General features: G+C 41.0%; 1 protein-coding gene and 1 long non-coding RNA gene across 2 annotated transcripts in view; one reads left to right on the top strand and one right to left on the bottom strand.

The window, feature by feature from the left end:
- garnl3 (GTPase activating Rap/RanGAP domain like 3) overlaps window positions 1–22,212 on the top strand; it is a 443,924-nt gene that overhangs the window by 6,201 nt on the left and 415,511 nt on the right. The gene's annotated exons all lie outside the window — the stretch shown is intronic.
- LOC140469575 (uncharacterized) lies at window positions 675–21,661 on the bottom strand. Its single transcript, XR_011956164.1, has 3 exons — window positions 21,497–21,661; window positions 20,911–20,969; window positions 675–924 (listed from the first exon to the last, which is right to left on the bottom strand). It is a non-coding gene; the product is annotated as an uncharacterized lncRNA (long non-coding RNA).

Genomic DNA, 22,212 nt, shown 5'->3' with positions numbered 1-22,212 from the left:
GTCATTCAGCACAACAGATCTGTGCTGGCAAGAGTCATTTTTCAATTTATTTCTTCAAATTATTTCATTTCTTTCTATTCCTTGGCCTCTTTTCCCTTAAGTCCACAAATGCTAATTGAATCAACTACGGAGACCATCACATACAAGAACTAGCTCTGAGATCAGGAAGTGGTCAAAAAAGGTTGAATCCTCTCATCAGACTGTTTCTCCATATACATTATTAAAGATTTGGAAGGATGGATGTTATAAAGGTCAAAAGGAAAGCCATCAACATCATGTCCTGTGCTAATGACACTACACTTAGAATAACAAAAGAAAACTTGCAAAAATTAATCGATAAGTCATAAAGGAAAGTGGTAGGTTCTGTCTTAACTGCAACAAAGTGTACATTGTGTGTGGTAATGACTGAGTCGAAGGAAATTCCAGTATGTGCCATCAGAGTGAATGGAAGCAAGTTAGAATATATGTTACATTCACATTAAAAATAGACTGTCAACTTTCAACTTCATTTGAGACCCTTCATAAACTAAAGGTATTTCTTAAAGAAAGGATATATACTGACCTGTGGACATTTAACCACAGATTGAAGCCAGTGTAGAAGGCATTATGACATAAGGGAAACTGGCTGAATTGTAATTATCATGTTATCTAAAGATTGAAACCAGCCAACTATGTCAGCATAACTAACATCATATCTTGTTTAATTCACACTTGCATGATAAATTCACATAATGGGAAAATGAAAGGTTACACATGGAATACACCGTTTGCAATGACAATAGAGCAGACTTGGAAATATACAAGTGAAGCTATATCAGTTGTTCCTTTCTGCACCAAAGCAAGCTGGGAAAATGAAATATGAACCGATAATGTCAAGAAGCTGGAAGTGGTTCTCTCTCTCTCTTGCTCCATGTCTCGCTCAACCTTCAAGAGAGTGAAAAGGCAACTTGAGGCAACAGCCATTCATTGACAACTTAAGGTCTACAAACATCACCATTGCTCACCAATACAAGTCCACAATTAAACAATTGGCATTAGTTTTCAAAGCTAACGTGTCAAAAAGTGAAGCCCATTTTTCCTGTCCAAATGAGACTTTTTTTTTTCTACTTTTTAAACTTTGCTTGTGTTTAACGTTCCCTGTATTATTGTTGTTGCTGCTGCATGGACTTCCAAAGTACATGAGTGACAACAGCATCCCAGTCAGTGTGCCCAGCAGTCTTATACAGCTTAGAGGGAACGTTGCCTCTGTTTTTCAAGTTAGTTGGCAATAAAATTCCTCTTTCTTACACAAAAACTTTATAATTTGTCTCCTTCGTTGTGATCTAGTTAATCACGTTTTAAACAAAATTTGATGGCTGTAAAAGCATTATAAATATTTATTGTGACTGACCCAAGTTGGGAGTTAATAGAAGGCTTCGATTTCCCCCTTAACTGATTATAATGTTCATCAATCAATTTATTGATCTAAGATATCCAATGTCAGAAGGTAGTCATGATTTGGAGGTGCCAGTGTTGGACTAGGGTGTACAAAGTTGAACACCAGGTTATAGTCCAACAGGTTTATTTGGAAGCACTAGCTTACAGACAGCCACCTGATGAAGGAGCAGCGCTCCGAAAACTAGTGCTTCCAAATAAACCAGTTGGACTGTAACCTGGTGTTGTGTGATTTTTAACAATGTCAGAAGGAATACTCAAATTTGAAATAGGTTTGAACAAGCCAAAAGTGTTTCTACAAAATTGAGCAACATTTTAAGAAAAGTGAGCCGGATTCTTGATAGGAGAATCCATATGCTAAAGTGTTGCATCTAGCCAGTCATGAATTATGGATGTGAAGCCTGGAGCATTGGGAAAGAGGAAGAAAATAAATTCAACAGCTTTGAAATATTGTGCTTAAGAAAGCTGCTAAGGTGGAGAAGAGACTTAATGAGGAAGTACTGAATAAAGTTAGAAGCACAAGAGAACTCTTAAATAATATTGAAAGCAGACAAATGGAGTTCCTTAGATTCTTATCCATGCAGATGGCTGGAACCTAATCATCACCTGAAGGATTAATGGAAGACCATAAGAGCATAAAACATAGGAGCAGAAATTAAGCCATTCAGCCCATTGAGTCTGCTCTGCCAGTTAATCATGGCGGATAGATTTTTCAATCCCATTTTCCCACTTAGTCCCCATAACTTTTGATCCCCTTGGTAATCAAGAACTTATGTTCCATATGTACTCAGTGACCTGGTATCCACAGCCTCCTGTGGCAATGAATTCCACAGACTCACTGCCTAAAGAAATTTCTGCTAATCTCTGTTCTAAAGGGTCTTCCATTTACTCTAATGCTGTGGCCTTGGGTCGTAGTCTCTCCTGCCAATGGAAACATCTTCCCAATATCCACTCTGCACAGGTCGTTCAGTGTTCTGTAAGTTTCAATTAGAACCTCCTCATCCTTCTAAACTTCATCAAGTATAGAACCATAGAATCCTCAAACGTTCCTCATATGTTAAGCCTTTCATTCCTGGGAACCTCCTATGGACCCACTCCAGGGCCAATGCATCCTTCCTGAGGTATGGGGCCCAAAATTGCTCAAATACTCTAAATATGGTCAGACCAGAGCCTTACAAAGGCTCAGAAATACATCCCTGCTTTTATATTCTAGTCCCCTTGAAATAAATGCCAATGTTGTTTTTGCCTTCCTAATTACCGACTCAATTTGTAAATTGATTAGATTAGATTACAGTGTGGAAACAGGCCCTTCGGCCCAACAAGTCCACACCGACCTGCCGAAGCGCAACCCACCCATACCCCTACATTTACCCCTTCCCTAACACTACGGGAAATTTAGCATGGCCAATTCACCTAACCTGCACATCTTTGGAGTGTGGGAGGAAACCAGAGCACCCAGAGGAAACCTATGCAGACACGAGGAGAACGTGCAAACTCCACACAGTCGCCTGAGGCGGGAATTGAACCCGGGTCTCTGGCGCTCTGAGGCAGCAGTGCTAACCACTGTGTGCCACCTGAAAGAAGAAGAGCCAATAGATGACAGTGAAGGAAGCAGTTAGACAGCATTACAGATTGGCTTACATGGAGATGGTGGCATACTGGTGACATTACTGAGCTAATAAACCAGAAACCGGCTAATGATTCATCTACACATTTTTGTATCCTACCCCAGCAGCTGCTGAACTTTAATTCTGAAGTTGGGGTTGTTTTCCCTGGAACGTCGGAGGCTGAGGTCTGACCTTCTAGAGATTTATAAAATCATGAGGGGCATGGATAGGATAAATAGACAAGGTCTTTTCCCTGGGGTGGGGGAGTCCAGAACTACAGGGCATAGGTTTAGGGTGAGAGGGGAAAGATATAAAAGAGACCTAAGGGGCACCTTTTTCACGCAGAAGGTGGTATGTGCATTGAATGAGCTGCCAGAGGAAGTGGTGAAGGTTAGTACAATTGCAACATTTAAAAGGCATCTGGATGGGTATATGAATAGGAAGGGTTTGGAGGGATATTGGCCGGGTGCTAGCAGGTGGGACGAGATTGGGTTGGGATATCTGGTCGACCTGGACGGGATGGACCGAACGGTCTGTTTCCGTGTTGTACATCAAGATCCATACACAAGCCACTCTCTGGGTACAAATGTTTCTCTGAATTCCTTATTGAATTGATTTGAGACTCTCCTGTATTTATGACTCCATTTGTGGAGAAGTCCAAAAGTAGGTAATTTTTTTGTATTAATCCTGTCAAACCCCTTTATAATTTTAAATAGTGCCATCAGGTCAACTGTCGGTCTGCTTTCCTGGATATAAGTAATTAGAGCAGGTGTTGACTGTTCAATACTTTAAGGTTGTTCCACTATTGAATAATATCATGGCTGATTTACCATGTGGGTCTCCTTTTCCTGCACCATTGCTATAGCCAAAAATACTTTTAATGTACAGAAATATATCTATCTCAATCTTAAACATGCTCCATGACACAGCCATCTGGAGCAGTGAATTACAAAGATTCACTACCTTCTCAGCAAAGGATGTCTGCCTCATATCAGTCCTATTCTGACATGGTGTCCCTTTGTTCTGGACTAACCAGCCTGGGGGGAACATCCTTCATACATCTACCCTGTTAGAAATTTGTATGGTTGGATGAAATCACCTCTCATTCTTCTAAACCCCATAGAATAAAGACCTAATTAATTTAATCTTTCCCCATAGGACAATCTCTCCAATGCCAGTTTGGTGAACCTTTCCTCACACTCCTCAATGGCAAGTATATCTTTCCATAGGTAAGGAGAACAAAACTGCACGCAATACTCCAGGTATTGTCTCACCAAAGCCCTACATAAATACAGTGAGACATCTTTATGCCTACACTCACATCCTCTTGCATTAAGTGCCAATGTACCACTTGCACTTTTAATTGCTTCCTGACCTGAATCCTGAACTCTTTTTTTTTTAAGTTCAGTGCTTCCCAGCCTCGCACTACAGAAGCAATATTCTCAATTTCTACTTTTTCTATCATAATGCATAATCTCTCATTTCTTCACATTGCATCTCATCTGTCAGTTTTTTTGCCCACTAGCATAACATCTCCAAATCCCAGTGAGAATGCCTTGCACCCTCCTTACACTTGTACCTAGCTTTGTGTCCTTTTCCAACTTGGAAATATTACATTTAATCTGACCGCCAACATTATTGATAGGGGATCCCAGCACTGAGCCATGCAGTACCCACTGATCACAGGCTGCCACCTTAGAAATGATCAATTTATTCCTACTGTGTTTTCTATCTGTCAACCCATTCTCAATCCATGCCAGTGTATTCCCCCAATTCCAAGTGTTCCAATTTTAATTACAAAGCCCTTGCATGTGATATTTATCAAAAATCTTCTGAAAATCTAAATACACTGTACCATGTCTGCCAGTTACCCCTTATTTATTGTGCTAGTTACATTCTCCAAAAAAAACCCAAACTGTTTGATGGACTCCATTAGATCCTGCTATTATTTTCCAAGTGTCCTATTATCACATCATCCTAGATTCAAGCATTTTCCCTGCAACACATGTGAGGCTAACATAGCTGTAATTCCCAGTTTTCTCACACTCTACTGTTTTAAATACTGTGGTTACATTTTCCACCTCCAATCTGCAGAAACCATTCCAGAGTCATTAAAGTTTGGAATGTTGACCACCAATGCATCTACTTTTGGCACAGACCGTTAACAATTTGGGATGTAGGTCATGGGGATTTAGCTCCACTTTATGTCCCCTTAATTTCTCTGGTGCTTTTTAAAATTTATTTGCAGAGCTTTTTTCTGCTATTTCCTAGATTCTCCATTATTTCTGAGAGGCTGTTAGTACTTTCTTCTGTGAAGATGGAAGTAAAGTAGATGTTTAGTTTCTCTACCATTTAATTATTCACCATTATTAATTCTCCTGACTCCTCTTGTAATGGACCCAGATATGTTTTGTGTTTTTTTTTCTTTTTCACATATCCATCAAAGCTTTAACAGTCGTTTTTTTTTTATTTTCCTAGTTGCTGTTATTCATTTTTGCATTTCTTAATTTTTGTTTTGCCCATGCTTTGCAAATTTCTAAAATTCTTACAATCCTCAGGCTTATCCAATTTTTAATAGCACTTTGTGCCTTTCTTAGTTCCGATATAATCCTTAATTGCTTTTGTTAGCCACAATTGGAGCAATTACCTTACTGGGTATTTGTGCATTAAAGGAATGTATTCCTGTTGCAAATTATGTATTAATTCTTTAGTTGTTAGCCATTACCTGGCTTTGTCATATTTTTTACTCTGGTACCCCCCACTCCCAACAAAATCAATTTGCCCTCATCCCTTCAAAGTTTCCTTTGTTTAGTTTTAAGATGCTAGTTTCTGATTGCATTACAACACCTTCAAATTTAATGTAAGATTTTATCGTATTATGATCTCTCTTTCCTCAAAACACCTTTATAACAAAATTATTAATTTGTCGATTTTCATTGCCCAACTCTGGATTTAAAATAGCTCATTCTATATGTGGGTCTTCAACATACTATTCAAGAAACTTGCATGTCTTCCAAGAATTGATCTTCCACAAAAGTGGTACAAATTTCAGTTTACCTACTCTATCGAAATAAATTGAAATCCCCTGATCACTGTGTTACCATTGTCACATACACTTTTACTGTCTGACTTATATGGCAATTTTACATAACCACTATTGTTTGAATGCTATAACCAACTTGCACCAATATTTTCTGCCGCAATCCTTTTCTCTTATTTTCCTGCCAAATTGATTCTACAGTTTGAAAGTTAAAGCTAAGGCCACTACAATACTAATGCACTGTTTGATTAACCGAGCTAGCTTCCTTCCCTTCCTAAATATCATACACCCATGGATGGTCAGCTTTGGTTTGCTTGTAACTACATCTCCAGAATGACTGTCAGTTCATGCACATGAGTTTCAACTGGAGTTGACAATCGAGCAAATGAAAATATGGGAATGAAAAAGCCTTATTTCTGTTGTATAAAGATGTATGTTAAAAAAGTGGTTAATACTAAGGATTTTTTGAAAAAGTCATTTGTGGGATGTGGGTGTTGCTGGCTGGTCAGCATCTATTACCCATCCCTAGTTGCCCTTAAGAAGGTGCTGGTGAGCTGCCGCCTTGAACCGCTGCAGACGACCTGTTCTGAGTTGACCCACAATGCCATTAAGGAGAGCATTCGTTAAGCGCCATCCACTATAATGAAGGTTGGGGGACTAAGATCAAGAAGTAAGACCTATATTTCCTAAAAGCGAGTGTAACAATATCTATCATGTTAATGTAATTTGGATCTGATTCGTATCATGCAATAAACTGCACCTTCTTTAAGACATGAGATTCTTATCATTAGAGTACTGCAAGGTTTCTCTGCACCACGTTAAACTAAAAAAGTTCTATCTAATCTTATCCTGAACGAGGGTCGTGGCAGTAAACCTACCATATAACTGAAGTAATATTGTTACGATTTATCTTAGACCAATTTCAAGGAGTGAATAAGTGATTTTTTGCATGATGTACTCCATTTCAAACAATGACCTACAGATATCTCCAGTGCAGGTTTTGTTCCTTCTTGGTAATAAAGGGTAACATCTGTGCATGGGACCTGTGACAGTGAGATCAATTCTAAAACCCAAAGACAGCACATAAATCATAATCCAGTGAATTACTTCAGACAGTGATCATAACCAGAGCAGATTCTGCCAACACTCAGGCACATAATTCTGGAAGTAATTGTAGGCAGAGTTTTTGAGTGATCCACTTGGTTAAAAGCATACTCTTATATTTCTGTGCCCAAGATTGATAACAATTTTGACAAATTGCACGTCAGAATGTGGAGTTGTGCCTGTGAACTGATGGTTTTCTGGTTACACTTTGATCTGTTTTCAATCAGTCCCTGGGTGGCTATATCTTTGTAGGGAAGGGACTGTAGCTCAGTGGTTAGCACTGCTGCCTCACAGCACCTGGTTTGATCCCAACCTTGGGTGACTATCTGTGTGGAGTTTGCACATTCTCTCCGTGCCTGTGTGGGTTCCCAGGTTTCCTCCCACATTCCAAAAGGTGTGCAAGTTACGTGAATTGACCATGCTAAATTGCCCATTCTGTCCAGGGATGTGTAGGTTAGGTAGAGATTAGTCAGAGATAAATGTAGAGTAATAGGGTAGGGGAATGGGTCTGGGTGGGTTACCCTTTGGAGGGTCTGTGTGGACTTGCTGGGCCAAAGGGCTTGTTTCCACACTGCAGGGATTCTATGAAATCAGCAATATCTTGCGAATATATGTGTAACAGCTTTAATTTGATAATCAGTGGACTGCACATGAGTAATAGCAGACAAATATAGCTACACAGCCATAAAAATAGCAGGATAGTTAACCAAAACCAAATAATTATGTTTTTATAGGCTTTTTGAATGAGAGAGAAAGAAAGAGACAGTGTCCAAGGAGTCTTAGGGAAGTCCTTCCATTATGGCATTAGCAACAGTAACTAGGGTCACCACTGGAGTAATACTCCATCAAAGGGCTGTGGAGCTGGAGGAGAATATAGAGACAGGGAAGGGTGAGACCGATATCGGAAGGTGGTGGTGTAGTGATAATATCAGTAGGCTAGGAGTTCAGGATACCAGGGTAATGTTCTGGGAACTTGGGTTTGACTCCCAATATGGCAGAGTGTGAAATCATCTGAATTAAATTTCGAAGAAGATCTGGAGCCAGATTTAAGCCAAATGGTGACCACGTAATCACAGCTGATTGTCTCAAAAACCCATCTTGTTCAATAGTGTCTATTTGGAAAGGAAATCTGCCCTCCTTACCTGGCCAACATGCAATTCCAAACTACCTTGGGAAAATGGGGTGGGTAATAAACACCTACATACCAGGAACACATTTTTTTAAAAAAAGTTGAAACCAAGAAATTAAAGCTGAGGGAATGAAGCAGGTAGAGGCCGTACTGTTTATATATGGGTTTACAAGTAAGCAAATAATCCAACAAACAGTCAATGCTGAGGGCTGTGTAGAGGGAGAGTTGAATACAGCCATTGTATTCACTGTGTATCACTAATAGGTTCGTTCATGTTGTAAAACTCTTGTTGTCCCAGAAAAAGAATGGCTTGATTTGATAACTTGGCAGAGAACTTATATCAGAATGATGATGTAGCATATACTCAAATGGTGAGATAAATAATGGGACTCATCTGAACTTCTTGCAAGCTGGTCATTGTTAATTAATAAAGTAATGGCTTTGCCAAAGCAAACTCTTTTTAAATACATTCTCTCTCAGTGCAGTCGGACTTGTTACTCAAAAGCAGTAATTCATTTTTTTTTGAAGAATGTGCAAATGTTGTCAAGGTTGACATCACCAAAATGGGTGATCTGGCAATAATCACTTTGTTGGCTGTGGGGGTTTGGAGAATGCAAATTGGCTGCTACGCTTCCCGCATTTCAATTGTGGATTATCCAGCAGTTGTGAAAGGTGCAGGATAAATGCATATCTTTCTTTCATGTCATTTTGGCGATGACAGTCTTTGAATCACTTCAAAGATTGGTACCATAATAACCCAAGGCTAGTGCACTCCCAGTTTATAATGGAAAAACAAACAAACACAGCTTACAATTAGACTTCATGCTTTTATTTGCTAGGAGACACAGGGTGTAAGGCCTCCATCTCTGGAGAAATCTCACATAGGAATTATGGTTTCCCTCCCTGGTGGATATTTAGCAACAGGGAACATCCATGTGCTTCCCTAAAGAAGGCCATACAAAACAACAAAAGCAAAGTGGTCTTAAAATAACCCTGCTTTCCCTGGGGCACCACAACTGCACATCAACCCTTAGACTGGTTTGACTACAGCAGCTGAGCAAATGGGAAACTCATAGCAGGTAAAAACATAGATCCTTTCTCTAAGCAACCCCTTCAGCTTGGATTTCATTAAATATAATGTTTTCCTTCCCAAAATGTTCTTACCTTGAGTAAGATCCATCTTTACATTCAAAGAATAATATTTCAGAAATAAATGGTGAAATTCTCCTGTGAGCGCCATCTTATTAGCCAACTTCAAATTGATCATATTAAACGTTTTGAGGGAAATTCTAATCACAATGATGTTGAAGATTACAAGTAATCTGGGTGTTCTGATATAAGACGTGTGAAGGTACAGCATGTAATCAAGAAGGCTAATGGGATTCTATTCCTTAGAATGAATGGACTTGAACATAAAACTAAGGATGTTATAAAGGGCATTTGTGAGCCCACATCTTGCAAGCTTTGTGCAGTTTTGGTCTCCTTATTTAAGGAAGGTTGTAGTTGCATTGAGGTCTTTCAGAAGAGGTTTACTGGATTGGCATCTGAAATGAATAGTTTGGCTTGTGAAGATGGGTAAGATAAACTGAACTTGTTTTCACTGGAGTTTTGAAGAGTGAAGAGTGATTTGATTGATTGATGTGTAAGACCCTGAATGGTCTTGACAAAGTGGATATGGAAAGGATGTTTGCTGTTGTGGATGAGCAGGGGCACTGCTTAAAAATTAGAGACTCGCTTTCAGTGCAGGGTTAAGGAGCATTTCTTTTCTTGTGGGGGGGGTTGTGCGATTTGGATCCTTCTGCCTCAGAATGCAATGAAGGTAGGATAATTGAATATTGTTAAGTTAAAAATCACACAACACCAGGTTATAGTCCAACAGGTTTAATTAGAAGCACACTAGCTTTCGGAGCGACGCTCCTTCATCAGGTGATAGTCACTATCACCTGATGAAGGAGCATCGCTCCGAAAGCTAGTGTGCTTCCAATTAAACCTGTTGGACTATAACCTGATGTTGTGTGATTTTTAACTTTGTACACCCCAGTCCAACACCAGCATCTCCAAATCATGAATATTGTTAAGACCTTGTTAGGCTGGGAATCAAAGTTTATAGCAGATAGATGAGAATGTGGAATTTAAAACACGAATGGATCAGTTATGAACATCTAGACACGTGGAATCAGTCTAAGAAGGGCTGGGGTCAGGGGAGAGCTAAATATTCCTGCTTCTGTTTTGAATGTTCATATGTTTCCTTTCTTGTCACCTTCCCCCGTCCCAAAGTCTTTTAGACTTGTGCCAAGTGCATGGGTAAGGCAGCCTGATCAGAAACCTTAGCTAATACTGTTGTAGAACTGGCTTCAAGGAACTATGTGGGTCCCTTTGTATTTCCCTCCAGTTGTTTGCTAGAATCCACTGTGACCCATTTGAACAGGTATCAGAAACTTATTCCAAGGTGAAGCACGTTACTGTGCTAATGTGCCTTGTAACTGGATCACTGTTGTTCCAATATGTCTCTTGTCCTATTTCATAGCCCGTGTGTGGTCTTTCCCACACCTTCACAGTCGTATCTTTTTATATATGCGTGTACGCAAAAACAAAACCCATAGTGGAGCTGGGAGAGAGCTTTCCAAAGCCCGTGCCGGATGCTGGCCATAACCACACGGTAGTTAAATAGGAAATTTAAATAGGAAAAATGTTGACATAGCACCTTACAATAGTAAGTGCTAACAACAAAAAAAAGATCAAAACACATGACAGTAGGCAGTGCATGTCCTACATTAGACATAGTACATGATTATTTACACAATAATATCACTGTCAAGCTCTTATGTGCACATATCTGTGATCTTTTATGAAGACCGAAAACGTTTCAATGAGAGTAAGAGGTGAGTATATCTGGAAAGGGCAGGAATATGAGCAAGAGAAGAGCAGCCAGGAGAACTTGGTTCTCGAGAGGAATCTCTCCCTCAATGGGGCATGAGAGGGAGCTGATAAATTCATTGTCATCACTGTGTGGCAATCGTGGAACCCATTCTAAAAAAAGTTTAATAATCTGATTCTGCACAGAGATAACGAATAAATATCCTCTGCAGCCTACAATATTTGTGTAATGAAGAAAGGAATTAAGCTTTAACATTTCCCAAGTCTCCCCCTCTGTGTTTTGGAGTGGTGGATATAGCAATGGCATGAAGTCAGTTGGGTACCCAAATGCACTCTGAGTACAGTGCCATGCTCGGGAACCCTAGTCAAGTCTGCTGTAGAGAGGTCAGTGTTACTCAGCTTTTGCAGATCTTGTAGTTACACATGTATAAATATGACTCAAACATAAATGTACAAAGGCTTCCTGGTATGCAAGTCCTCTTATTAGTTAACATTGTTTAATTATTAATGTATTCATCCTTCATTATTCATACATTTATAAATACATCTAGAATTAAATTTCAGTCATTTGCTGATGATCTGTAGCAGAGGTTCTCAGCCTTTTGTTTCAGAAACCCTCCGCGTGTTAGGGAAATGCTATGGACACGGTGAATGACAAGTATTCTTGCTGCAGACTTGTTTTTAAAAATAATGTAATTTCAAGCAATGTCTCTTTTATGTGGAGGGAATCAGAGATTCAATCTTTTTGAAAACAAATTACAGATTTACAAATTATAACTGGTGTATATCTCCAATTTTAGTTCAAGTAAAAGCAAAATTCAAAGCTGTTTTCATATTTCCTTAATTATGGGGTCGGAGGTGAATAATATTTTTCTGTTCTTTACTCATAGCTCCACCACCTTAGAGTTCTTCAGCCTTCTGTTGAATTTGGAAGAAGATGGTCAAATTAAAAAATAATCAATGTCTGATATTTATTTGCATGCTTATGATGATTTTTCCTGCGCTCTCCACTGTATCTTGCTCCCATTCCACTTTATGTCAAGAGCGATCAAATTGTGTTTGTTTATGTTCTATCACAATGTAACAAACACACACCAACCAGGGCTGGACAGAAATGTCAGCATTGCCCATGTTCCATGAATCAAAATATATTTCAAACACCTCCGGCCATACTCCAAATGGTCAATAAGCAGGAGATATCTTCCTCCAGACAGACAGACACACACACACACACACACACACAGTCATTCGCACAAACAGACACACACAGGCGCACATTCACACAGGCACACTCACAGGCACACATTCACACACACAGACACGCTCACACAGGTACACATTCACACGCACACATAGGCATCACAGACACACACATATGCACTCACACAGGGACACAGACACACATACACAGACACACATGCACACACTCTCTCAGATACATATGCACACACAAATACATATACACTCTCAAATCCACACACAGACACAGCCACATGCACACACTCACACAGGCACACATTCACACACACTCACATACGCACTTACACAGACATGCTCACACGCTTACACAGACACATACACACAGACACACCAGACACAGTTGGTAGGCTGATGGAGAAAGTGAAGTCGCATGGGGTCCAGGGTGGACTAGCTAAATGGATAGAGAACTAGCTGGGCAACAGGAGACAGTAGTAGTGGAAGGGAGTTTCTCAAAATGGAGAACTGTGACCAGTGGTGTTCCACAGGTATCTGTGCTGGGACTATTGTTGTCTGTGATATACATAAATGATCTGGAGGAAGATATAGGTGTTCTGATTAGCAAGTTTGCAGATGACACTAAGATTGGTGGAGTAGCAGAGAGTGAAGGGGACTGTCAGAGAATGCAGCAGAATATAGATAGATTGGAGTGTTGGGCAGAGAAATGACAGATGGAGTTCAATCTGGGCAATTGCGAGGTGATGCATTTTGGAAGATCCAATTCAAGAACGAACTATATGATAAATGGAAAAGCCCTGGGGAAAATTGATCTGCAGAGAGATCTGGGTGTTCAGGTCTATTGTACCCTGAAGGTGGCAACACAGGTTGATAGAATGGTCAAGAAGGCATTTGGCATGCTTTCCGTCATCAGACGGGTATTGAGTACAAGAGTTGGCAGGTCATATTACACTTGTATAGGACTTTGGTTCCGCCACATTTGGAATCCTGCGTACATTTCTGGTTGCCACATTACCAAAAGGATCTGGATGCTTTGGAGGGGGTACAGAAGAGATTCACCAAAACGTTGCCAGTTATGGAGAATGCCAGATATGAAGAGAGGTTGAGTAGATTTGGACTATTTTCATTAGAAAGACGGAGGTTGAGGGGGGACCAGATTGAGGTTTACAAAATCATGAGAGGTATAGACAGGGTGGATAGCAAGAAGCTTTTTCCCAGAATAGGGGACTCAATTAATAGGAGTCACAAGTTCAAGGTGAGAGGGGAAAAGTTTAAGAGAAATATGCGTGGAAAGTTCTTTATGCAGAGGGTGTGGGTGCCTGGTATGCATTGCTAGCGGAGGTGGTAGAGGCGGGCTCAATAGCATCATTTAAGATGTATCTAGACAGATACATGAATAGGCAGGAAGCAAAGGGATACAGATCCTTGAAAAATAGGTGACAGGTTGAGATGGAGGATCTGGATTGGCACAGACTTGGAGGGCCAAAGGGCCTGTACATGTGCTGTAATTTTCTTTGTTCTTCTTTGTTCTTTGGATTAACATTTCATCAGTTGTCCTATATGGATGGAAGGTGTTTGTGGGTGGAAGGCTGCTGTCATTAATCCTTGTAGATGATGGTCAGGATTTTGGAAGTCAGGAGCCGAGTTATCCATTGCAGAATTCCTAGCTCTCATCTGCTCTGTTGCTTTCAGATTAGAAGGATGAAAGAGGAGGAGTTGATGGCTACTTTCAGAATAGGTGGAAATGAGTAATGGTATTCAACACAATTCAGATTTGGGACCACATTCACTCACTGTCAAAATTCTCAAACTCTCTATTTAACTACAATGTGGGAGAGAATTTTAGATGAGATGAGATCAGATTTAGACTTATTGTCACCAGAGAAAAGTGTCTTTTTGTGTGTTATATACAAAGTGTTGCCATGCTCTGGCACCCCCTTGAAACACTGAATATAAAGCAAAATTTTATACCAATACAGTTAATCTTGTTCCTGCTCTGCTGCTGCTTGATGTTGGCTGGGGTCTCTGCAGTGGGCTCTGGGGTCTCTGTAACGGGCTCTGGAGACTCTTTTTAATAGATTAGATTTTAAGTCCCTACAGTATGGAAACAGCCCATTTGGCTCAACATGTCCACATTGACCCTCCAAACAGCAACCCAGACAGACCTATTCCCCTACCCTACATTTACCCTTGACTAATGCACCTAACACTATGGGAATTTAGCATCGCCAATTCACCTGACCTGCACATCTTTGGATTGTAGGTGGAAATTCGTGCACCCAGAGGAAACCCACGCAGACACGGGGAGAATGTGCAAACTTCACACACAGTCGCCCGAAGCAGGAATTGAACCTGGGTCCCTGGCGCTGTGAGGCAGCAGTGCTAGCCACCATGTTGCCCTCAATAATGGGCTCTGTTGTTTCTGTAATGGGGTCCTTGGGTCTTTGTAATAGATTAGATTCCCTACATTATGGAAACAGGCCATTTAGCTCAACACGTCCACACCGATCCGCTGAGGAGTAACCCACCCAGACTCATTCCCCTACCCCATATTTACCCCTGACTAATGCACCTAATACTATGGGGAATTTTGCATGGCCAACTCACCTAACCTGCATATCTTTGGATTATGGGTGGAAATTGGTGCACCCGGAGGAAACCCACGCAGACACTGGGTGAACATGCAAACTCCACACAGACAGTTGCCCAAGGCAGGAATCGAAGCCAGGTCCCTGACACTGTGAGGCAGCAGTGCTAACCACTAAGCCACAGTGCTGCCCTCAATAATGGGCTCTGGGGACTCTGGTATGTGCTCTGGCGTCTCTGTGATGGCCTCTGAGGTCTCTAACAGGCTCTGGGGTCTCTGTAATGGGCTCCTGGAGACTCTGTAACGGGCTCTCTGGTCTCTGTTATGAGCCTCCACCTGTGCCACCAAAATTGTAACCACTGCATCTGAGCTGCTGCTGAAGGTTGCACACTTCCTGCCCTGCACCTCCTGTTCCCCATCCGACCCTCCTCTAGAACATGCCACCAGTCATCAGGGTCCTCCACTGTCCCTTTCACCAGTATTTCCGTCCTTTCAGATGCCTGGGCCTAGTCGCAGACACGGATCCTTGGCCCAGCCTGAGAGTCTGGGCCGGGGAGAGTCGGCCCAGCACCTGCTCTTCGCTCACCGTGAACCCGGGCTGGGTGGAGCTGTGTCCAGCTCACCCTGGCATTGCTGCTGCTGCCTGCTCCTTCAGCTGCTTCACTCTCTGAGCTTTAAAGAGGAAAGAAGAAAAAAAGCAAAAGAAAAAGGAGAAAGAAAGCAGACATGAGCAGATGGGGTTCGGGTTCAGCCCTGATAGTCTGCCACTATCTTCAGACATTTCAGACTGTCTTCAGCATACAGAAAGGAGAAAGCACATCATCACCTTCTCAAAACAACCAAGGATGGGCAATAAGTGGCAAAGACAGTCACATCCAAGAGTGAACTTAAGAAAAAAACAATGCTTTGATACAGGCAATAGGAAATAGATTTAAAAGATTAGATTATATTACAGTGTGGAAACAGGCCCTTCAGCCCAACAAGTCCACACTGACCCACCGAAACACAACCCACCCATACCCCTAACCTAACACTACGGGCAATTTAGCATGGCTAATTCACCTGATCTGCACATCTTTGGACTGTGGGAGGAAACCGGAGTACCCGGAGGAAACCCACGCAGACACTGGAAGAACGTGCAAACTCCACACAGTCAGTCGCCTGAGGCGGGAATTGAACCCAGGTCTCTGGCGCTGTGAGGCAACAGTGCTAACCACTGTACCACCGTGCAGATAATTCTACAATGGCTGATAGAGTTATACTGGATAACAAAGTGAAGTGGAATATTGAAAATATGGTGAATTGGATGAGAAAGTGCTGATGGAATTTAGCATCAATAATTGGTATGTTTGGTACAAAATCTTTGGGCAATAACGATTGCAGGAATAGGAGTTGATTCAGCACTGCTTAGGGATTTAAGTAACAGATTCGTAAGACAAGAATGGCACTATCGTAGGTTGATAAGGTTGTTTGAAAAGGAACCAGTGTTTTTTTTTTGATGAGTTTTGGTATATATTAGTCAAGATGTATCGATAATCCTATATACAAGATTCTCTGTTTGAAACCTGCATGAATTAATGGGCTCCACAGCAGAGGAAATATAATGTGACTTTTAAGTTTCATCAGGAAGATCTTTGTTATGAAAGAAGGGACTGCAGCCAATTAAGTCTTTTTGAAGTGTAGAGACTCTTGTAGGATTTCCAAGTAGAAACAAGGTCCATATTCATGATTAAGTTAGAGATGGATGTGGAAAATGAAATGCAGAAATTTCAGGAAAGGATTAGTATAATTAGGACTGTTTACTGTTGTGGACGGTAATTGCTAACAGACTGGCTGTTCACTGTTAGAAAATCAATGCATTTCTACTGACATCCAAATGCTTCTGCAGACTGCATGGGGATAAAACAAACAGGATGAAAATGAGAGGCAGGTCAGAGCAAAGCGACTTTGCACTAAAGTCAGGACAGTACACATGAAGCTGCTTATAATTATGGAAACTATAATGTATGAGTTTTCATACCACGTTTGCAAAGCAACAAATTCCTGCTAACTTCTGAAATTACTGTCACATCTGTAAATCTCTAACCCACATAGAACAGGTAGCCCCCTCCAAATCTTTCCTCTGTCAAACGCTGTTCTCACTCTGGCCCTTGATATAAAAAGTTAAGTCAGAAGACAATCTGCTACAGTAACAGGCTAATTTGAACATGATTAGTCTTCTTTATCACCACTTGGTGGCAGAGTGAGTACAGAATTAGTTACCATACCCCACAAGTGCACCATTTGGCTTTTGTGATCCTAAATTCAACTTTTGCTAGAAACCAGAGAGTGCTTAGTTGAGGGACAGTAATAGTAGCTAGCTACGTTTTTTAAAATGCATATTTCAATGTGTAGTATTTCCCCGGATGATAACTCCTCGTACCACCTTCTATTGATCACCAATACCAGCATGTGATACAGAGGGTTGCTTGAGGGAGTGTTTTGTCTTGGGTCCATCGAATAATTAGTGGTGGAGAGTACACCACCATAGGATATCTAAAGGAGAGGCACTCTTCCGAGATAAGAAGAATGTTTATTGCATGAAACTTTAATAAATAGAGCTACATTTAGTGAAACAAAGCTAGTCCTTTTTTCTCTAAAAGCTGTTCCTTGGCTCAAGGAGACTCTGTCCTTGATTTTTTTTCAGGGTGGTAATAAACCGGGCTGGGCTCTGGTCAGACTAGTTTAGTTCAGAGATGAAAGGGATTTTGAGAGGCCTTTTTGTTTATATGTAAACAGATGAGCGTTCAGGCCAAAGTGGTCATGTTTTAGAAGTGACCTATAGAATGAAAGGGGAGTAGTCAGCTCTCTAGCTGAGCAGTTCAATTCAGTCCAGAACTAGTTGGGAGTTCAACAGTAAACTGTGTGGAAACACTCTCTTCTGCCCTTCTAACTTCAACCTGTAAACATCTGACCCTTTTTTGTACTGTGTTTTACAGGGGGTTTATTGGGACTGTTGTATATATTCAGAACAACATCATTTAAGTCTAGTTTGGATAGACTGAGTTCTGTAGGGGTTCTTTATTCTGTTCTTTGTGTTTCATTGTGTAATCTTGTGAATAAATTTTTGTCTGTTTTTAAAACCTGGTAGTCAACCCAGTTACCTCACTCCAGGTAATTTTCACTGTACACTTATTGAAACAAGTTGCAAAGTTATGGTCTGGGCTGCCTGCTTAAGAATGAGTGATCTGACCCAATCCATATCATTAGTCCGGCATAATTACCAGAACCTTAGGAAGCTGCTCCAGATATATTTGCTTCCATCAAAAGCTAGAGTAGAACAACTTGTCTCGACCCAGAGACTGTGTGAGGCCCCAATACAATGCATGGATCCAGGAATGTAGGTGTTGAACAAACTAAAACAAATTGCTGGAGAAACCTAGCAGGTGTGGCAGTGTATGTGGAGAGAATATAGCATTAACATTTCTAGTGTAGTAATCCTTCTTTAGAACCATGTAACATGAATGTTAACCCCCTTCAGAACCATTCCCATATACGACAGAATGGGCTTCAGCTAATTGCAGAGAATTCAGCCCTGAATGGCAGATCCTTTTTATATAAGGTGCATGAAAGCGTTGGTAAAGCCCATAAGAGAAAGGTCAGTAACCTTTAAGGTTTTCTAAATGGGGCCACACTACTGATAGGAGCAATGAACATGCTGAAGAACATCTAAATGTGGGGTTTCTCTGAGAATGGATGGAATTATCTGAAATGATGGGACATAAACGACCTTTGTAGCATATCTCCAACTTTTACATTGAATAAAGAAGCACTCTGCAATCTTGTCAGCAATACCTACTGAGCTCATTCTGACGGTGAAAGAATTAGCTGGTTTATATGGCTACAAGTTATGCAGGAAAAAATGGAAAGAAAAATTGTGCTTTTTGTTATGAACACCTCGAACTGACTGATCTACTTGCTTTCTACAGTTTAATCAAAGCAAGTTCCAAATCTTTGTAGGCCAGTGTGGACACTGCATAACACCAGGTGCATTGCAAAGCACTTGGTGGCTGTTCCAATGACAGTGCTGTACACTCTTCAGTAGGGACACACACTCTACTCAGAAAATGGAAGTTTTTTTAATCGCCAATCCTGCAATGACAAATTTACTGGGGATGGGGGCGTGTACTCAAATATGCTGAAGGACTGAATGGCATTCCCTCAGGTGGCTGGATCTTCATGAATTAATCCAGCCAGAGGTGATGCCTTGGTCCCAGAAGAGACCTTTGTATCTTTTCAAAGAGGAGTTCTGTAGCAGAGCAAAATCAAATTGTTTGCAGTGATCAATAGTATTGTATTTGATTTACCTAAGTACAGTGAAATGTTTTGATTTATGTTCAGTACAGGCAGATCATACCATGCAAAGTATATTAGGTTAGTAGCTTGTATTCCTCAGTCTGTTCTACTAACCTAATACAGTGTTACAGCTGCAGAGAAGATGCATAAAGAGAGTAAGATCTGCGTTAAATCTAAAATTTGAGGTGCTTTCCAAAGAAGTAGGGAAGGAGCAGTTCTTAAATCTGTTGGTCTCTGTGTTTAAGCTTTTGTACCTTCTGCCTGGTGGAAGGGATTATAATCCGGGTGGGAGGGGTCTTTGATGTTGGCTGCCTTTCTGAAGCAGTGAGAAGTGTAGATTGAGTCAGTGGATGGAAGGTTAGCTTGTGAGATGGACTGGGTTGTGTTCACAACTCTATGTAGTTTCTCACACACCTGGGAAGAGTAGTTGCCATCCCAAGCCATGATGCATCCAGATAGAATGCTTTCCATGATGCATCTATAAAAATTGCTTTTAGATTTAGGTTTTAGATTTTTAAATTTTAGGTTGTATTGTCACATGTACTCAAGTACAGGAGTGCAGTGAAAAGCACCTAAGGTACAAAGCAAATGGTACAAACTAGTAAGAGAAATGAGTTATCAAGCTAAGCGTGGATCTTTATGGGCATGTTGTATTTCCTTAGCATGCTGAGGGAGTAGTGGTATTGTTGTGCTTTCTTGACCATTACATCAATGTGGGTGTGCCAGGACAAGTCGTCGATCGTCCACTCCCAGGAACTTGACGCTCTTGACCATCTCCACCTCAGCACCATTGATGCAGACAGGGGCATGACCTCCTCCTTGCTTCCTGAAGTCAATGATCAACTTTCTCCATTTTCTGATGTTGAAGGAGAAATTGTTACCTTTGCACCACATCTCCAAGCACTCATCTTTTTCCTGTATTCTGACTCGTCTTTGTTTGAAAGCTGGCCTACAACGGTGGTGTCATCAGCAAACTTGCCGATAGAGTTAGGACAGGATTTGGCCACACAGTCATGCGTTCACAGGGAATATAGTGAGTCTTGTGGGCTGCTGATGTTGAGGATTGACGTGGAGGAGATGCTGTTGCCTACTCTCATTAGTTGCAGTCTGTGCCTAGTAGAGAACTGATGGGGTGAATGGTCATTCTGTATCTCGATGTAAAAGTAAACATTCTAAACTGTTTCTAAGATGACTTTTGTTTTAAAAGGATGTTTTATATGAAATGTACAATGTGTTTGTAACCTCAGTTTGATGTTGCCGAGTCTCTGCTGGAACATTAGGGGTAAATGACACGTGGAAATAAACCACAGGGAGGAAGGGAAATTGCATGGCAAGTTAACTCCCCAGTCTCTAGAGACCCTTTCTGTGTCTGGGAGATCGGTTGCATTTTAAAGTAGTTGGAATAGGAGACATTACATGCTGGGAAGAGTTTAGAGGCAGGGTTTGAACATTGGAGAGGAAACAGGCATTGGAATTCAGGAACACATGAGGCTGATTAAGAAGAGGGCAATTCATATAAGCTGCAAAAGTCTGCAAAGACTGGGAAGTGGTGAAATTTTCTTTTATCCTGTATTGTACTCACATAATTCAGGACTTTGTCTTTAAAGTTACAGCCTGGCAGCTTGTGGATGCAGGTCGCCACTGGGGGGAAAAAAAGCAAAAGTTTTGAAATGTGTTTCTTCAAAACGTAGGTTCTGAGGTATATTTCCCGTAAAGATAGTGAAGAGTTTAAGATACAAATTGTCCACGTGCCTGGAGGCAGTTTCAACATGCAGGCGATACTTAGACACCTTTCCTTGTGCAAAGCCTTTGAAGCCAAAAACAGAGACTGAGTGCTGTTTTTGCACAGACGCAGCCTGAGTCACTCAGATCCAGCCTCTTCCAGGCATTCGACTGCTCCTTCTCATCCATTTTAATAGAAACCAAACTGCTTGTGAATAATAATGCAGCACAGCAGGAAGCGATTTGACCCGTTGCATTTTGAAAGGGTCATGGTCCCACCAAACCCCCCACCCCCATCACTTGTTGCCCGTAGCCCACTCATGCATGTTGCCTGCTCAGTATTTGCTGCATGAACTCTGGGTGACATCTTGTGAACAATATGGAGAGATTGTGTTACGATAGCTGCCTTCGCAATTAGTCTAGCTGAAAGATTAGTTTACACTCACTGAATAGCTTTCCTTTATGGGTCTTCTGCGTTTGGCATGTCACAGGAAAGAGTAAAACACACATTTCTTAAAGCAGATATCCATTTCGCTGCAGGTACATTGTTCCCGTACTTGCCAGTTTGATGATGAGGTTACGAAAGACTGCAGTCTCATGACTGTATCCTGGGTGGCACTGTGGAGCTGCTACCTTGTCTTTCATGAGTCCTCTGACCCACCGACTTTCCACAAAACCACATCTCACACGAAATACACTAGAGGTCACTGTTGGCTTCATATTGATTCAGCTAAAAGAAATAAAATAATTGGAAAATTAAGACTGAATGCAAAGTGCCCTGCAGAATCTAAAATTGAAGTTTATTTGAATGTCATTCTATTCTGTTTTGCTCATTTGCAAACATTTGCTGCAAAATACAATTGCACAATAAAGCCCACATCATCTCACAATTAACCTCTGCAAGAATGTTTCAAAACTTGTTAAGTGGGTGGGGTGATTCACACTTGGAGTTCTTGAAAAAACATATGAAAATGCAGCTAACGTTTTGTTTTGGTTGTTAATTCAGTGTTCACAGTTGGACAAATTCAATGTTGGACTGCTCTTGTGCAGATATTTGTGAAGATGCATTCATTTGAAACAACTGCCTTATATAAAATGTATGGTATTGTGCAATCCAGCCCATGTGGGACACCTGATATATACACATAACTTTTTGTTTCTT

The sequence above is a fragment of the Chiloscyllium punctatum genome, chromosome 49 (genome assembly GCF_047496795.1).
Source record: "Chiloscyllium punctatum isolate Juve2018m chromosome 49, sChiPun1.3, whole genome shotgun sequence".
Lineage (NCBI taxonomy): Eukaryota > Metazoa > Chordata > Chondrichthyes > Orectolobiformes > Hemiscylliidae > Chiloscyllium > Chiloscyllium punctatum.
This window is presented reverse-complemented; position numbering and strand designations above follow the sequence as displayed.